Here is a 16735-nt window from a genome sequence, read left to right as displayed (position 1 = left end):
TCAGAGGACAGCTGTAAGTTTACACTTTATTTTTTCCTTAGCCCTGGGGAAATCTCCTGTTGACTGTGGATGACAGGTGCACTACAGACCAAAATTTCTCAAAATCATGCTGTGAGTTCAGTGCATGCTTCTTCATTTGCAACCACCTTCTAAAACCCTGCTTCTGTGGAGGACACTACTCTTCCCAAAGTAAGATGCCAAATGGGGCAAACATGACCATGCTGCCTCTTACAGAAACAGGTAGGGAGCAGAGGCATATTTCACTAGACACAATTCTTCCCTCCGCCAGAAAAGCCACATACTTAGAGAGCTGTCCCACTTTCTGAGCAGGTGTCCTGCAGAAAGCAGCTGTCTCTTACTTTGATTGAAAGATGAGCATTTAAAAATATTTATTCTCTTCACAATGTGGGTGGCTTTGCTTGTCACATACAAGCTCATTTCAGACAGACTATCTATTCACTGGCTCAAAATATTTATTTTGGGTAACTTCTTTATCAACTGCTCCCTAGAAGCTTTTTATATAATGCTGTATCTATTAGCATGAGAAGAAAAATTCTCTCCACCTACAAAGTTTTCCATTGTGTGCCTTTCTGGCTCCCACACAAAAAGATACTGCCTTTTAAAAACATCATTTTGCTACACAACCTCTTCTGAGTTTGTCTTCCAGTGCTGAGACCTGTAAATGTAAGTGAAACATTAACATTAGACATTGCACATTAAATTCCTTTAAACTAGCTAAAATCATAATTCTCATTATAGACCCTGTCTGTAAATCCCACCTTGTCTGACGTACTCAGCCTTGCCTTGCCATGTAGGTTGGCTTGACGTACGATTTGTCAGGTGGGTTTCTTTTTCTCAGTGCAGTTTGAACACCAGGTTGATATCAAGCTCAGCAGTTTATACACTGTGCAGTTGAACTGAAGGGAAAGGTATAGTTTTTGAAAATAGGCCATTTATGGTTGTGCAGGGTGTCTTGCCTGGCCTTCACTTTTTCCTATACATCCCATGTCCTTCCTGCCATGGCAGACGATGTGCTTTTCTATTATGGTGCCCACACACAAGCCACTGAATACAGTCCCGACTGTCTAGCACCTCAGATCACTTAAGGCAAGTAATAGTTTACATAGCCTGAAAGTCTTCTTTATACCTTACATAACACATTATCTATTGGTACCTTCATTCTATTCATGTATCTGCTGTTTATTTTGTCTAGTTACTTTATTTCATAAATCCTGAGTACTTGGAAACCTAGGCAGCTACACATCTTCAGCTTAAGTATCTCTATGTGATATATTTATTCACTTCATTGGTTTGTACTGCAACACCAAAGACATGTTGTAGAGGCTTTGACACAGAAAGTTGTGCTTGATGCAATGGGAGTGGTGCTTATCGGTCACACTCAAGTTCTTATTAAGATGACCAATGACAATGATTAGAGCTGACATTCTTAAGGTTTGTAACCTTCAGGTCAGATGGGAAGTTATGTGTTTTCCACATCTGGGTTCTGGAGTAAGAAAAAGATACTAAGGAGGGGAAAATTGAATAAAACTCAGAAAGAGCAAGAAATAGCAATATTGACTTCTCCAAGCAGTATCTGCAATTATTCATTCACTTTTAATTATTTCTCATCTTCATCTTTGACAGATTGTAAAATGAAATTCTTCAGATGATGCAGCTTTTTCTGCATTTACACTTTTTCTATTTTAGAAAATTATGTATTGCAGAACAGAATATTTGCTAGTTAGCAAGAATAATCATTTATCTTACTGTAATTTCACGTCATTACCCATTAGTCATTAACAATGATTGGCAATGTAATTTTCCTTGCAATAAAACTAATTAATTCTAAAAGCAAAACTTGAGATATCTTTAGGAAGCAGGCCATTAAAATGGGAAAAAATCATATGACTTGTTAAAAACGGTATTTGAATACATGAAAAGTACGAGCAGAAACTGGCTTTAGAACTACTATTTCAATTAGGAAATAAATAAAAGAAACAGTCTCACTTTTTAGGTAGCCCTTATGCATTTCTTCTGGAGAATCAGCAGACTAGTTTTAGCCAATTATATAGCATAACATGTCAGCAAACGAAGGAGTTAGGTTTACAATTTCTCAACAAGTTCACATGACTTCACCTTTGAAATGCAGCATATTTCCTTAGTGATGTATGTCTGTGCTTTCTCCATTGCATCATCAAAATCAATCTTGTAAAGAACTGTCTAGGAAAGTTCTTAAAGGTTTTATGACTAATTCACTCTTGCTTCTAAAATAGAAACATCATAAATATAATATTAATAGTATCAGGTGACTGGGTGCCAAGGTGTTTGATAAACTCCAGTTATTTTTCACTTCCTTACTCATCAGTTTGTTTCCTGATGATTTTCTGATATTCCAAACTTCAAAAGAGCTCCAGAAAGCTGCAATAAGAACGTCATAGGAAAAAGCAAATGCAAAAAAGAGCTAGAAAAATATATTTTCTTCCTGAATGGAAAATATATCCACCATATTACTCAGCCTATTGTACAGAATAAAACTGAGAATCTAGAATTGGGTCGCTGGTAACTGATAACCATTCTCTGAGTGACCTGATTACAGCTGGTGGCATATTCCATCTTAATGCAAAAAAAGTTTTTGCTTTTGACATGGTATGATTTAAATTTACATAGATGAACAAAGACTAACAGAAATAAATAAGGTAGACTGAAAAAATAACACAGGACAAAACACTACTTTTTGTTTGTAAAGGTTTATGCTGCATAGCTATTGAAATATTCCTGTAAACAAGCCCTCCCCAAGAACAAACACCCATAAGAATGTCAGTGAATGGAGAATAAAAAGGGGCACAATCATGGTCAAACCAGACAGCTGCTCAGAATTCAAGTACACATTGCAAACATTGCGTTGCAGAATTCAAACAGCTTATCTGTGTTGCCACGTCGTAATCAAAGAAAACACAAAGCCCTCCTTGTGCTACATGCTTGTAAGGATACTGACCCGTGATATTCAGGGTGGCTAGCCCAGGGTTTTAGAGAAATGTCAGCAGCGTGTTCACATATTTACTAAAAGCTTCTTGGTACTTGATAAAAAAAAAGGTGAAGCATCTGTGAACATGTTCCCAGTGGCTGAAGAGCATTGCCATTTTAAGAAGCTTGTTTAGAAAATACAGTTTATTAACTAATTGTATTGCTTTTCCATTTAATATATTCTATCAAGGTAGATATCAATAAATTGCAGTCAAGAATTTAGAATGATTTAGAAAAATAGGATGTCATTGTCTGTGCAGGTGTGCACTGACAAAGTTCATCAGATCTTTATGCTCAGTAGCCCACCTTCCAAAGAGCCTCTTGCTCTCTAAAGCAACTTTGTTGTATATGCAATTTATTTCTAGCTTACAATTTGTCTGTTTTATAACTTAGTAGCATATGTAGCTCCCTCACCTGTAATTTTCCTGAACTGTGGATTTGAATCTGTTCATTATTTAGAATCCAAAATTTCCCAAACACAGCCCTCAAGTCTTAGAAAATCTACCAAGACCTGATCTGTAACTCCAGTTAAAAAGGCTATTTATATTTTGTGTTTTTTTCCTACCAGTAAATATAAGAAATCCATCTCACTACAGACTCACTACAGCAAACACAGATAAGTGCTGTGTTGCTGTATATGTAATTTCATTTAAAAGTAACTATATGAATATTTATAAATTTAAGCATGCAGAAACACACATAAACAAAGTACGTTGTAATGTCACTTATCTGTCAAGTTGTACTGCAACGAGTGGATCACTTGCCAGAGTGAAGTTCTGGAAGGAATAAGCAGATGGTACAGCAGACAAAACAGAAAGAAAGCTTTTGATCATGACTGTTCAATGTGTTACCCAGTGGAGCTGCAATTATGTTTCCTTTATAGCAAAGGAAGCCATTAAATAATTTACTTAATTCTTACATTATTGAAGTTGTTCCAGAGCCTAACAGCACTTTGGTGCCTTTGGACTCTTGACTATTTAAAGTGCATTGTACATTAAAATTGGAGAAGGGCTTTCATTCTCTGTGTACCATACATGTTCTGTGTAGCTTTGTAGGTTTTGCTATGCAGAAACAGTCCTGGCTTTAGGGTTTTAACTGCTCAAGGCAAACTGGAAACAATCTCTATCATCAGTCATGCTAAATGATCAGATTTCCTGAGTGATATGCATGGATAGTGTTCCTAAGGTACAAAGGAACCTTAAGGTTTTCTTCTGAATGATGCCAGTGAAAAGAAGCATCTTTTACTGGATAGCAATGGATTGATCAAAGTTTTGCAGCCCCCTAAGAAATTCAAAGGACAGAATCTGATAATAACAGAGGATAACTTTAAGTACTTAGGCATTGTGAAAGAGACACAGCAGACTTTGGAGTATGTCGGGTGTTCCTGAAAAACTTGAAGACAGTTTCTCTGTTCAGAAGCTTGTGAAACTTATTAGAATGTGTTAGTTTTGAATTGGATTTTAACTGCTATCTGCTCGCATCTAATTGTATTTGATGCCTTGTAGTTCTCGTACTGAAAGAGATACTGGATAATCAATCTCTTTTTGCCCCCGCCAGGTATGATTTTCCAGACTTCTATCAAATTCTCCTTCAGCTGTCTTTTCTCCAGTAGGATAAGTCCTCGTCTACTCAGTCAAAGTAAGGAAAGTATTCAATATTCCCTTTCATTTTTGTTGCCCTTCCTCGAGCCTTTTTGTAGAGGAGGATAAGAAGTGCATGGTATGGATTTACACGAGCATAAATGCTTTGTATTTGTTCTCTGTTCCTTCTCTAATAACTTCTAGAATGATATTTTATTTTCTGACTCTTTCTGAGCTATGGAAAGTAATTACACATCATAACCCCAAGATCTCACTCCTCAGCTATATTGTTCAATGCAGATCCCCTCATTTTATATGCAAAATAACCTTTTTTCACCCTTGTGCATTACATATTTACATAGAATTAATTATATTTGTCCATTTTGTGTCCCAGGTACAGTTTTGTAGTATCCTTAGTCCAACCTTTGTAGCCACAATCTTTCATTCTCACAACCATATAACTGCATTTTCAGCAAAATCTGTCATAAGCATTAAGGACTTTATTTTCAAAAAATGAGTTTAACTTCTTATTTGCTGCTTTTCTGTTCTGTTTAATGGCTTATAGTTCCCCAGATAATTTATAGTATATTTCTTGAAAAATTGTCATGTTTACTCTATCTGCTGCTTTCTTGTTTCCAGGTATGAAAATGGTTTTAACTGATACTTTATATACCACTGAGAGTTGTTCACCTTTCTGGTCCTTGAACTCCTTTTGAATTCTTAGGTAAATGCTGATTGATGCAATTTGTTCCTGTTCAATTTTGTTGTAACACTTATTGACACTTCAATTTGATTGAGGTCTTCAGTGAATACCTGGTAATGAAGGGTTCCAGTGTGGGAACATCCCCAAGCTCTTCCACAATTAATACAAAGGAAGAAAATTAATTTAGTTTTCTGGTTGGCCCTTTTTTTCTCTGAGTACTCCTTTTATGCCTTTAATATCTATTGACTCTAGAGACCTTCTGGAAGGCTTGAGGAACAATGTATTAAGTGCATACAAACTACCAGTAAACACTTTTCAAGCACAAGTTTTATTTGGTCTATCTTACTGTCTTTTACATTCAGCTTGCCATCACCTGTATTCTGTCTGTTTTTCTCATTTGAGCAGAACCTTTAGATTTTCGGAAAGCTATTACCCAACTTGAATGACCTCCCTTCTCCAGCGGTTTGGCTGTACCTGAAGGCTTGGATTTTGCATTAACCATTTTTCAATTATTGCAAAAAGAAAGGATTAGAGCACAAACTATAGCAATCTATTATAGCAATCTATTAACTTAAAGCTCCTTTCTTCCTATGTTATTTCTTGGTAGTGCCGAGCCCATTAAGCTATTTCAGGAATGGGCAACAATCATAACTCCAGAGTCTAAACAAATTTGAACCAGATGACAATTTGTTTTATACTGTTTCCTTTAAAAAAAGTAAATGGTCAAAAAAATAGGCCTTTTTTGTCTTTTTTTGTGGTCTTCCTTCCAGGCAAAGATACCTTGTTGTTCTAGTGCTGTGCAGACAATACCATGCTTAAAATTTTTATAAATTAAGAAGTTAATATGAGAGAAGAAAAAAGCAGGAGATATGGAGTTAAGTAATGTGGGAGCTCCCATTTTACATAGCCAAAGCCTAATGTGAACTAAATTTGAATTACTTTTTGAAATAAGTATCTTGCAAAATCAGAGGTGTTTAGGTTTTGGGAAATGTCCATTCATTGTAACTCACATTAGATTTGAGAGACTGATACTCAAGGTCCTGGTTCAAAGCACTCAGGGAAAGGATTCTGGTGAACCACTACCCAGTGATCACCAGGATACTGGTGACTCAATAAGGCTCAGTTGGCTAAATGAAGGTCAATTTTTGTACAAACACAAAGAGAATTACCTTTCAACCCACATGCATAGCAGATGGCAGTAAAATCTCAAATATGCAGAGAAAAAAGCAAAATCTCCTTCCAAGCTTTACAGAAAGCTTATGTTGTAATTAGGTGTTAGTATAAATAAATACCACTTCATTCCCTGCCTTTTCCATAAGAAAGGAAAATTTAAAGGAAAGCAGTATCTTGTATCTTTATAAACAGATTATAATAACATGTCAGAAATGAAGTGCAGTGACATTAAATAGTAATGAAAGTTGCTAGAGGAGAAATTTGTATCTGTCCTTGCAGATTTCATTTTCTCTTTTCCTCCTTTTTGTCTCATCTGTGTTTCATAACAACTCTCTCAGCTAGCGCTTGCTTTTGAAATCATGAACTCACCTCAGACTTCTAAGATGACTCTGATCTTAGGAGTTTGATTAGTTTGATTAGTTGAGCCAGAAAGTTATCTTTAAACTTGGTTTCAAGAAAGGCTCTTCCCAAGACTCTTCTGTTTCTGTCTTACGTAAGTGTCTGATTAAACAGGGCATAAAAAGCTATAACATTGTTAAGGGGAAAAAAAAAAAAGAAAACCACATAAATTAGTTTTACACAATCATACCTCTTGCAATGGAACTTTCAACACTACAAAAGTGCCAAAAATATTCATAGAGCTCCCTCAATCAAATGGAAAGAGTGCAAATATATCTCTGTCAGTGGAGGAAATGTGTTTCTAAGAAGGCAAGGAGACCATTCAAAACCTCCAGATTGATTCCTATTATGCCTATGAGAGTCTCATGGCTAAATTCCAACATTTTTCTTGGAAAATGTATTCCACAGCAGAACAGCCATTTGTCTTAATGCCCCATGGCTGCCTACAAACAAAGTGTTCTGCCAATGACTGGCACAAACTTCAAGCTGCAGCCTGAAATCAAGCTGGTCCTTTTTACTCTTCTCCGTTGTTTTGGGGTTTTTTTTCAATACCTCAAGGGCACATCTCATAGCCTGGATGAGAACACAGAAGAAAGCAGATGGCAACACCATTTGCAGCCTGAGTTACGGCAGAGGAAGCCAAAATGCTACATTAATGTCCTTGTCCCATCACAAATCTTTAAGTCTACTTGATTGCATAGCATTATTTGAGGACCCAGAATTGGGTAGACACCTCTAAGCACAGAAGGCATGATCACAAAAGGTGCAACATCGTGCATCCTAAAAAGATCATGATGATAGGAAAATACTGGTAAAGGTCACTGGCTACTCTGCAGCTCGAGAATTTAGGATAGGGACACCACCACCTTCACACACCTCTTGTAGGACAGGCTTTAAAGGGCTCGTGCATCTGTTCTGTGGTTCCAGGGTTGCCTCTTTTCCCCACACTCTGGCAAACTTCCAGACCAGGGATATCTGTGCAAGTTTCTAACTACTCCAGAGCAGCCTAGATGTGATAGACTGTGCTCCATAGCAGATGCGTAAGTGGAGAAAGAGCTGGTGTTGCAGGGGTCTGGAAAGGAAGAAATGCATCCCAGTGAGCAGCAATCTTACAGGAAGGCTGGGATCAGCAAAATATTGGATGATATGCTGGAAACCCACTGGTTACCAAGGATTTTGGCACACAGAGGAGGGGTTCTTTGCTTGTTTTTTAAAACAGAGGCTTCTATTGCAAGATGCACCTTTCTGTTACAATTCATAATATAGATCCTCTCAACAAAAATCCACTCTTCAGTGGATGTCCACTCCATCTAGTGCCTATTTTTACATATTATTCAGAAGGGATGAAAATAATGAATAACCCCTGAGCCACTGTTTCAGTCCTGGTGCAGCAGGACAACCACTGAGTGTCAGGTAATACCACAAGTTCAGATAAGCTTTTCACATAGCACGTGATCTCAGAGTAAGACCAGATCTCTTGTGAGATAAAGGGCATGGGATGTGGCAGACTCGATTAGCCAATACCAGCTGCTTCAGAGGAAAATAAAGGAGAAAAAGCAAGAAAACCCTCTGACTAGTTCAGCCAGGTAATTGCACAATGTTGCACACTTGGAACATCCCTGCAGGGAAAGATGGTTACATGGCAAATGTTTTGTTGAATAGCATATGGATCTGAGCTTCTTACGTGTTGGGAGGGCAGTGTTTCCAAAAGCACCACACTGTACCCCATGGTGATGGGCAGGACAGGAATGGCTGCTCTTGTACACAACTGGGGAGTCTTCCTGTCCAGGAAGTTCTGCATTGCTATCATCCACAAGTAGTTCTCTACCATAGGAGGGCACTGGCAGCACGTCACAGTGCCAGCTAGGAGATGGTGATCCCCATCTTTCAAAGCAATATCGTACTTCTTCCAGGAAAAACTTTGTAGACTGAGTGTTATATTAAAAAGATTCCCACTGACCGGTTTCATAATATCTTTCTCCCTGAAGGAGATGGTCCCAGTTTCTTGGGATAATACTTTCTCATGAAACTGCCTCTTAAAACTCTCTCTGTAAGGTACATACTACAGAACAAAAGCAAAACCAAATACCCTACAATCTTTTTGTTGTATGCAGCATTTAATATTTTTTATATTTCTGCTTATCACAAATTGCATACAGTGACTTTAATGATAATTTTTTTGAATACTTAGTGTGAATTGTATGGTTGGGAAAAGAGAACAAGTTGCCATTTTAAATAGTCTCTCCTATTTGACAGAAACTGCACTTTTGTGTCTTGTAACAACCCAGAGGCCAAATGAAGTTCTAGTCTTAAGATGACCCAGATGCTTTGAGGTTGTTTACATTTGTTCCTACCTTTTCTCAGTGTTGCCAAAATGTCAGATAATGCTTTCTCCCATTAGAAGGAGGAAAAAAAGATCAGAGTAGCCAGAATTGTTGCATTGTTTCTCTCTGGATAAAATTCACATGCGAGGAGATGACAGGCACGAAAAAAAAAAAAAGTATTTATACATCTGAAGGTGATCACTCTGGGTTATACAGGAACTGTGGTCATGGTCATCCAGGAAGTAACTGGGAGCAATTTCTGCCAGTCCTTCTAGTGGATGGTGTCTCCACTGTCTCTAGATTTTCATGCTGTTTTTCTCTTCTTGCAGAGAGGATTCAATGAATTGATCTCTCCCAGACCATTTGATTTCTGAATTTCCCCTCTGCAGTCCCAATGCAGTTTATCAGACCCTGTCACTTGGGCTTTCTGTAGTTTGTCAGCACCAGTTAATTCTGGATTGCTCCCATCCCTCTCATAGCTGATTTTTATCACGTTTTCATCACAAGCCACATTTAAATCTCAGCCATTCTTCTGCATCCTGCCTGCTGTGTCTTCACACATTCTTGATAGCTTCTTTGAAGATAAAATTATCAAAGATGTAACATGACCTTATTCCTCTCTTTTGCTTATTTTTCATTTCTCCTTTCTTCTCTATTGACATTGATTGAAAAATGCCATCCAGCCTCTGCACTTTATTGCATCCCATCACATCTGCTGACCATTCTTTCATTCACTGTCATGTTCTTTTTGCCCTAAGTTTCTCATATACTGCGTTTTTTATTTTTTCCCATCTTCATTATACAAGCCTGCTCTGGTATTTCTTATTAAAAACAAACAATGTCACACTTTAGCTGATTTGCTTCTATAGAGACCACTTTACCCTCCTGTTCTCATTTATCTTTATTCTTATTTACCATGCTGTTTTCAATTCCCTCAATTCCATGCTCAGACCTGTTAGCTCTGCCTTGCATTCTTTGCACTCAATCAATTTGAAGCACTCATGCCAAAGTTTTTAATGGCCTATTCTTAGCCAAGTCCCAGAACCTGTACTCTGTCTTCATCTCTGTGACCTGACAGGTGCCTTCAATACTGCCACCAGTCTCTTTTTCTTGAAATATTGCCCTTCCCTGATGATTCAATTTTCTCCTAGTTCCCCTCCAAACTATTTATTCACTCATCCTTTCTCCACAGGATTCTCTTTTTAATTTCACAAACAATACCATCTTTGACTGTATGATTACCTGATCTACATCTCAATTCCATTTGTTCCCTATCTCTTGAAAAATAAAATTTCTACCAGTTTGTCTTGTGGCTTAAGGATGTGTGGTCACCTGAGGTCAACCTCAACTTGATTAAGCATAGTTCTTCAATCCCAACCCTGCTCTCTTGGCCAATGGTATTGTCAACTGGCAAGTAAGAAAGTAATAGACAGTGCAGAGTCACCTCACACCATAACCCTTTCATGTCAGTTTTTAAATCTTCTTTGAACGTAAAGCTTGTAAGGTAAATTCAGCAGTACTTGGGTCACAGTATCATTTTTTTACTTGGCTGAGTAGCAACATTCTACACCCTTACAGTGCTTCCCTGTCACCTTGTGTCACACACAGGTTGTAGAACGCTTTTTGTGTGGATCCTCCTTTTGGTCTTTCTATAGTGCCTTGTAGTAAGAGATCTTCATCCCTGAGCAGGAACTTATTATGGCCATTGGGAGAATAGTAACATGGTGTTAACCACAAAAACCTCAGCTTGTGGATTGTGTGCAGTCTGGTGATCAGACCCTTTTCAGAGATCTTTCTGCTTAAGAATGTTACAGGTAATAAAGCTTGTGAAAGTTGTGCCATTAGTTATTCTTCTACAATAAACATTGCACCTTCCACAACAATTTCACAAAGGACAGTATGTCTTTGACATCTTTATACCACTGTCTATACATAGCACTTCTGACAAACACAGATTATGGGCTTTCTGCTATTAAACTATAGCAGTTGTGTTTGAGAGATAAAGTCAGTCATGGTTATTTAACATGAACGATGAAATAACGTACCTGGGTTGGTTTTTATTTTTGGTGTGTTTTGTTGTGGTGGTTTGGTTTGGGTGGGGATTTTTTTTGTGTTTGTTTGTCTTTTCCTTTCTTCTGCTTTTTTTTTTATCTGAACAAATTGTACCTACATCATAGCAGATCCTAAAAGAAGAACTTATAGCTTAAACCCACAAGACACATATGATTTTACTGAGTACCTTTGTTTGAATGACCTTTTGCAGAGAAACTCAAGGGTCATTATTGTGGAAACTTTCTGGCAAAAGTGATGTCACCAGAAATCATTTTAATGGAGCCTCATCTTCACATCCTATTGATTTATCTGCTAAGTATGAAGGGAAATCAATAAGCAGAATCATTTTCACATCTTTTAAACACCTACGGTAGCAAAGAAATATTGTCCAGTGTAGACATGAGTCACTGGGAAGAAAAATCATAGCCACTGATAGGCATGAAAACATTTCTTTATACTAAGAAGGTGATGTTCACGCTTTGTTTACCATCTTTTGTTTGATGTATTTGCACTAAAGGTGAATTTCATGTAGTGAGGGTAGAAATTTTATTTTGTATGAAACAAGTTAAAATACTGAGATTTGCGAAATTATAAAGGAACATCTCAGATACACCAATATAGATTCATTGATATTTGCTTGCTGCAACAGAAGACCTCAGCTGGCTTATTCACTGCTTTTAAATAAGGAACCTCATTCCATAACCAGCTAATGGAGAGAGGATAGCTCTGGAATATTAATTCTGAGAACTCAATTTGAGAGCATACATTTTACCATGGATTATTTGGAGTATGAAGTCTTTCTAGTGTCAGCTATATTTCTCATTAATCTCCACCTAGCCACTTTAGTGGCATTGCATTCGCATTACAAAAGAGAAGTGCAAAATACAATACATCATTAATTATCCCATAAACCCATTTGACTCTTAGACAAAGGTGTACATTAAAAATTTGACATTTTTTATTTGTATGGAAAGTCCTTCATGTCTGCTGCTATTTCTTCTCTCCAGGGCTAATTTTGGTGTGGTAACCATTGGTAGTAATGCTGCTGAGAAACAACAGAGCCACTGGTTTTCCAGGTAAAATCTAATACCTTAGAAGAATAAATATACTATTTTGAAACGTATGGGAAATAGGAGCTATATGTAAACTTTCTGTGTGGTGCTTTGTCTGATTATATGTGAAGATTAAATTATTTTAGTTTGATTATTTACTGATAAATAGCAGCCAAGTTAAAAGAAATTAATGTTTTGGGGTTGATCTGTTTTTTTGAGGGTGTTGTGTTTTGTTGTTTTTGTGGTTGGTTTGTTTGGTTTCGGTTTATTGTGTTTTTGTTGGTTTGGTTTGGTAGTGGTGGTTTTGGTGTTTGTTTTGTTTTCTGACTAGGAAAGGGTGCTTTATTAATAATCCTAAATGCAGTTCTAAAAAATCTTTCTTCAACCAAATCAGACATATATTTTTAAATGTTTTCAGTTGATTCAGTTGTTGAGTCTCTGCCTTTCATCACTTCATGGAAGCTAAGTTTAGTTGCTTGTTACTTGATAAAGGTCAGATCTGTCTATAGTTCCTTAAGTAACAAAAAGTTATTTTAGTATCAGTTCCATTGTTGAAAAATATGTAAAACATGTTGGAAATGTATGGTTTAGCTGCAACTTTTGAAGCCAGTCATTGATAAATAAACCAAATCATCCCAGATAGTAGGGAGAAGTAGTTTGTGCCCACTGGCTCCCTTGGCTGCCCATTTCTTTTCAACACCCAGGTCTGGAAACTGATCTTTACCTCACTCATCTCAGTCAAAATGAAAGGGGATAAAAACAAGTATAGTTTGACATCCAAGTAATCATAGATTGAAACTTATTAAGTGATACTTTGACTGCTTCATTCTAAATTCAGTTTCTCTGCTCATTCACCACTTAACTGAACTGTCAGTTTGTCATCTCACATAATCAAATGTTACACGGCCATCTGCACGGTTGACTATGAAGGTTTCAATCTTCCACAGTAAAGCCATCAAATCATTGGGCCAAAATATCCCAAAGATATATGAAGGTTGACAAGTAACAGAAAATATGATAACGTGAAATTCTGCTGGGTCATTATTTGATATCATTTTTGTAAGCATTACTATTTTGTATTCTGTTGAAGCCACAAAAGCATGAATATGCATCAAAAGGATTTCTAAAACTGGATGAGAAATGGGACACTTTCAATAAGTTCTAGAAGGAACTCTTTTCCAAGAAATTTTTTTGCTGACAAAAGGGTATATTTGAGTGTCATGTCTGCATGAGTCTCTAATTGGACTTTTCCGTTTCTGCAGCCTTTTCCGTTCTCTATGATCAGAAGATACAGGCTGTGGTTTTCACCACCCACCTTTACAAGCAGGCTCAGCTCCAGATAGTTTCTTTCCCCTTAGTCCCTTGGCAGATTATAGTCTTTCCATGTCTCCTCACAAAGATTGACCTCCTCACCCACCTCCAGCTGTGACTGCTTATGCTGAATAACGGCACAGCACTGCAACGAAGGGGTGTGCAAAGGGTAAAGACAAGGCTTGCTCCTATTCTGTCTGCATAAACTCTTTACTCCAATTATGCTCATCTGGCAGATGAAACACCTTGCTAATTCAAAAAAAGAATTTTTACATGAAGGGCATAGCTTCCTCAAGGCTTTCCAAACCAAATTAGTATTCAATTTAAATCTTTCTTCACCTTCTAATCTTTGGAAATCTAATCATGCGTTTATTCTTTTCATTGCATTACCACTTCAAAGCAAAACTTGTTGTGGATACTTATTATTCTAAGTTCACTGTCTTTGCTTACAATATTTCCATGAACAGCTTTAGCTTCTAGTAACCTTATCTGCAGAAGGTCTGTGGTAGAAGAATATTGAAACATATTTCAAAGAAACTAGTAACCTAAGACAATTCTTTAGCCAATGCAAACCTTCCTAAGCAGATTGATTTCATCAGGCAATTGTAAAATGCTTTCTGGGTATATATACAACTTAGCTGTCGCCTCTATCAGCCTCATACAATCTTAATTGTGTATTGACTAATGAAGAAAACACAGCAAGGTCAAACTCCAGCCAAAATTTTGAAGAGTATTTGGAGATATTAATTATTTATCAATTTTATCTGATAATAATGTCTAAAATATGGACTCAAGAGGTTCAGTCTTACAGAGGCTTGCAGCAGATATGCTGAAAGTCAAATCAACATCATAAAATGTTTGTTCTTACTGTTAGGACAGAAATGTGTGAAGCTTTGCCTGTGATGAAACTGACCTCAGAGTACTTGGCCTGGGCAAGTGAAGTAGCCCTTGAAATGGGTAACCTTGAACAGAGAAGATTTCAATCCTGATTTGAGAAAAGATCACCAGCGACAGAAGGGTAACCCAGCTCCAAAAGCCACTTCAGATCAGCTGGCCTTTCTGAGCTCTGGACAAAATGACCTCAACATGCATGTGAGCATTTTTCTTTCTTTTTTTCAGGGAGATATGTTTCTATGGACATATAATTGACAATTTGGTTTGAGAAAAGGTGTTAATAATCACTGCATTTCCCATAGTCATCAACACTCTTCGCAAGTACCAAAGCTATCTCTAACACCAAAGAAAACTTCTAGGGAAAACAAAACAAACAAAAGAAAGTCCTTTAAGTAATGATTAACAGTTAAGAATATGGGTTCTGCCCTGAAATAAAAGCTTTTGCAGGAGTTACAGGTGCTACTAATTCTGTAACTGTAACAATACCTGATAGAGCACCTGCTCGTTTATATTATGTTTTTCATTTAAAACACAGTGGGATTATATTCAGGAGACCACGTTTCCATGGGCTTAGCAATAACTGCCCTTTATGTTCATAAAGATAGTGATATGAAACTGGAAATACTTGTCAAAGAATGGTAAACAGACACCCTCTGATTTGTGGGGCAAAACAAAAAACTCTCTGGGTTCCAAACAAGCTACAAGGAAGCCTGAGTATGTGAGCAAAAGCTTAGAAAATGCTGTTCTTTGTCGAGTAGAGAAACAGATGTTTGCTAAAAAATGTATCATGTGTATTTTATTCCTTATTGACCAAAGCCTATTAACGTTCAGCGTTCTTGACAAGGTCTCACATTCTCTAGTTAAAACTCCTGTCAGACTTACGGTAGTTGAATTTTAATGGGCTCAGCTTCAGAGATAGCCCTTTCTGTGTTAGGCTCAGGGTCAGAGAAAGCCAAACTGCTGTGATCACTGGACACCTCTTCGGATGAAACACAAAAACGTACAGTGGTGACCTTTCTTCCGTTACTATTGTATCTGAGATCTGAGAGTGCATCCTTTTATACACAGCAGAGCCTTTCTGGCAATTGAGTAAATGCTTTTCCTTCCAGCAGCGCCTGTGCTGGGCTGGTGGCAAGGTAGGCCAGGAAGGTTGGACATCACTGGAGATGTCTGTCCATAACGTTTTAAGTCTGTGAGACTTGGTTAGATGTTGGCACTAAGGCCCCTATGAAGTCCTTCACATAGAAATGCTCCAGGACACAAGGAAACACAAGAACATCAAGCAAAAGAGGAAATTCTGAAACTTGGACATTTGTTTCAACGTATCTGAAAAAAATGTCTTTCCTTCACACAGCTGTTTAAAATATATTAGAGTACCCACTTGTATTATTTATCTCAGTCCATGTGTCTGAACTGATTGTGCCACGTAACTTCTCAAAGCAGTAGAGAAAAATCTGATTAAACAATGTGTGCCTAACTGCCTTTTTTTTGGACTCAATACCAACTACTCTGCAATCATGTCTGCCTCTTTTCACCTCATCATTTATGAGCCACAGTTTACTTCAACTTCCATTTCTATTTCAGTCAGTCTTGCACAAACAGCCTATTTTTTGCTTTACATTTGGAAACATGAACTATTTTATTTTACTTCAATCTAGGGATAGATTCTGAAAAGCCTTGGAAAAATGCTACAGAGAATTTTCAGAACTTGTATTTAGTTACAACTGACAATTTTAAGGTAGGTTACCATACATTCATATATCACAGAGATCAACTATGTCTAATAAGATACAGTTACAATGTTGTTCTTTTAATAATTTATATTTAAGAAAAAACAAAAGCGTGACTTTTTGTATTACAGTCACATTTACCATTTTTTTCTGGAAGCAGGTGTTTTTTGAAGTCTATCTTGCCTAGTAGGTTCTTCAAATTACAGAATTACTGGTCTCAACTGAAATCTCGGTCCTGTTGAAATCATTGAGCATCTTGCCTTGGCTCCAAGGAAGATATGTCCCAGCTGGATACAGGCCTGAACAACCTTGTTTTATCTCATAGCTGACCCTACGTGGAAAAGGAGATTGCACAGGAGACATCGTGAGTTCCCCTCCAAACTTAATTACACTATGAATCCTCATGCACGATAATTCTGTCTTTTCTTGTACTGTTTTTTTTTCAACTGAGAAATTAGCAAACTGAATAAATTATTACATTCATAATTCATTC

At 37.3% G+C, this 16735-nt stretch overlaps 1 long non-coding RNA gene across 1 annotated transcript; it reads left to right on the top strand.

The window, feature by feature from the left end:
* The first annotated feature begins 4578 nt into the window (after positions 1–4578).
* On the top strand, positions 4579–15575 carry LOC139828349 (uncharacterized). Its single transcript, XR_011739860.1, has 4 exons — positions 4579–4662; positions 5244–5328; positions 12263–12331; positions 14493–15575. It is a non-coding gene; the product is annotated as an uncharacterized lncRNA (long non-coding RNA).
* Positions 15576–16735: the final 1160 nt, after the last annotated feature.

The sequence above is a fragment of the Patagioenas fasciata genome, chromosome 7 (assembly GCF_037038585.1).
Source record: "Patagioenas fasciata isolate bPatFas1 chromosome 7, bPatFas1.hap1, whole genome shotgun sequence".
NCBI lineage: Eukaryota > Metazoa > Chordata > Aves > Columbiformes > Columbidae > Patagioenas > Patagioenas fasciata.
This window is presented reverse-complemented; position numbering and strand designations above follow the sequence as displayed.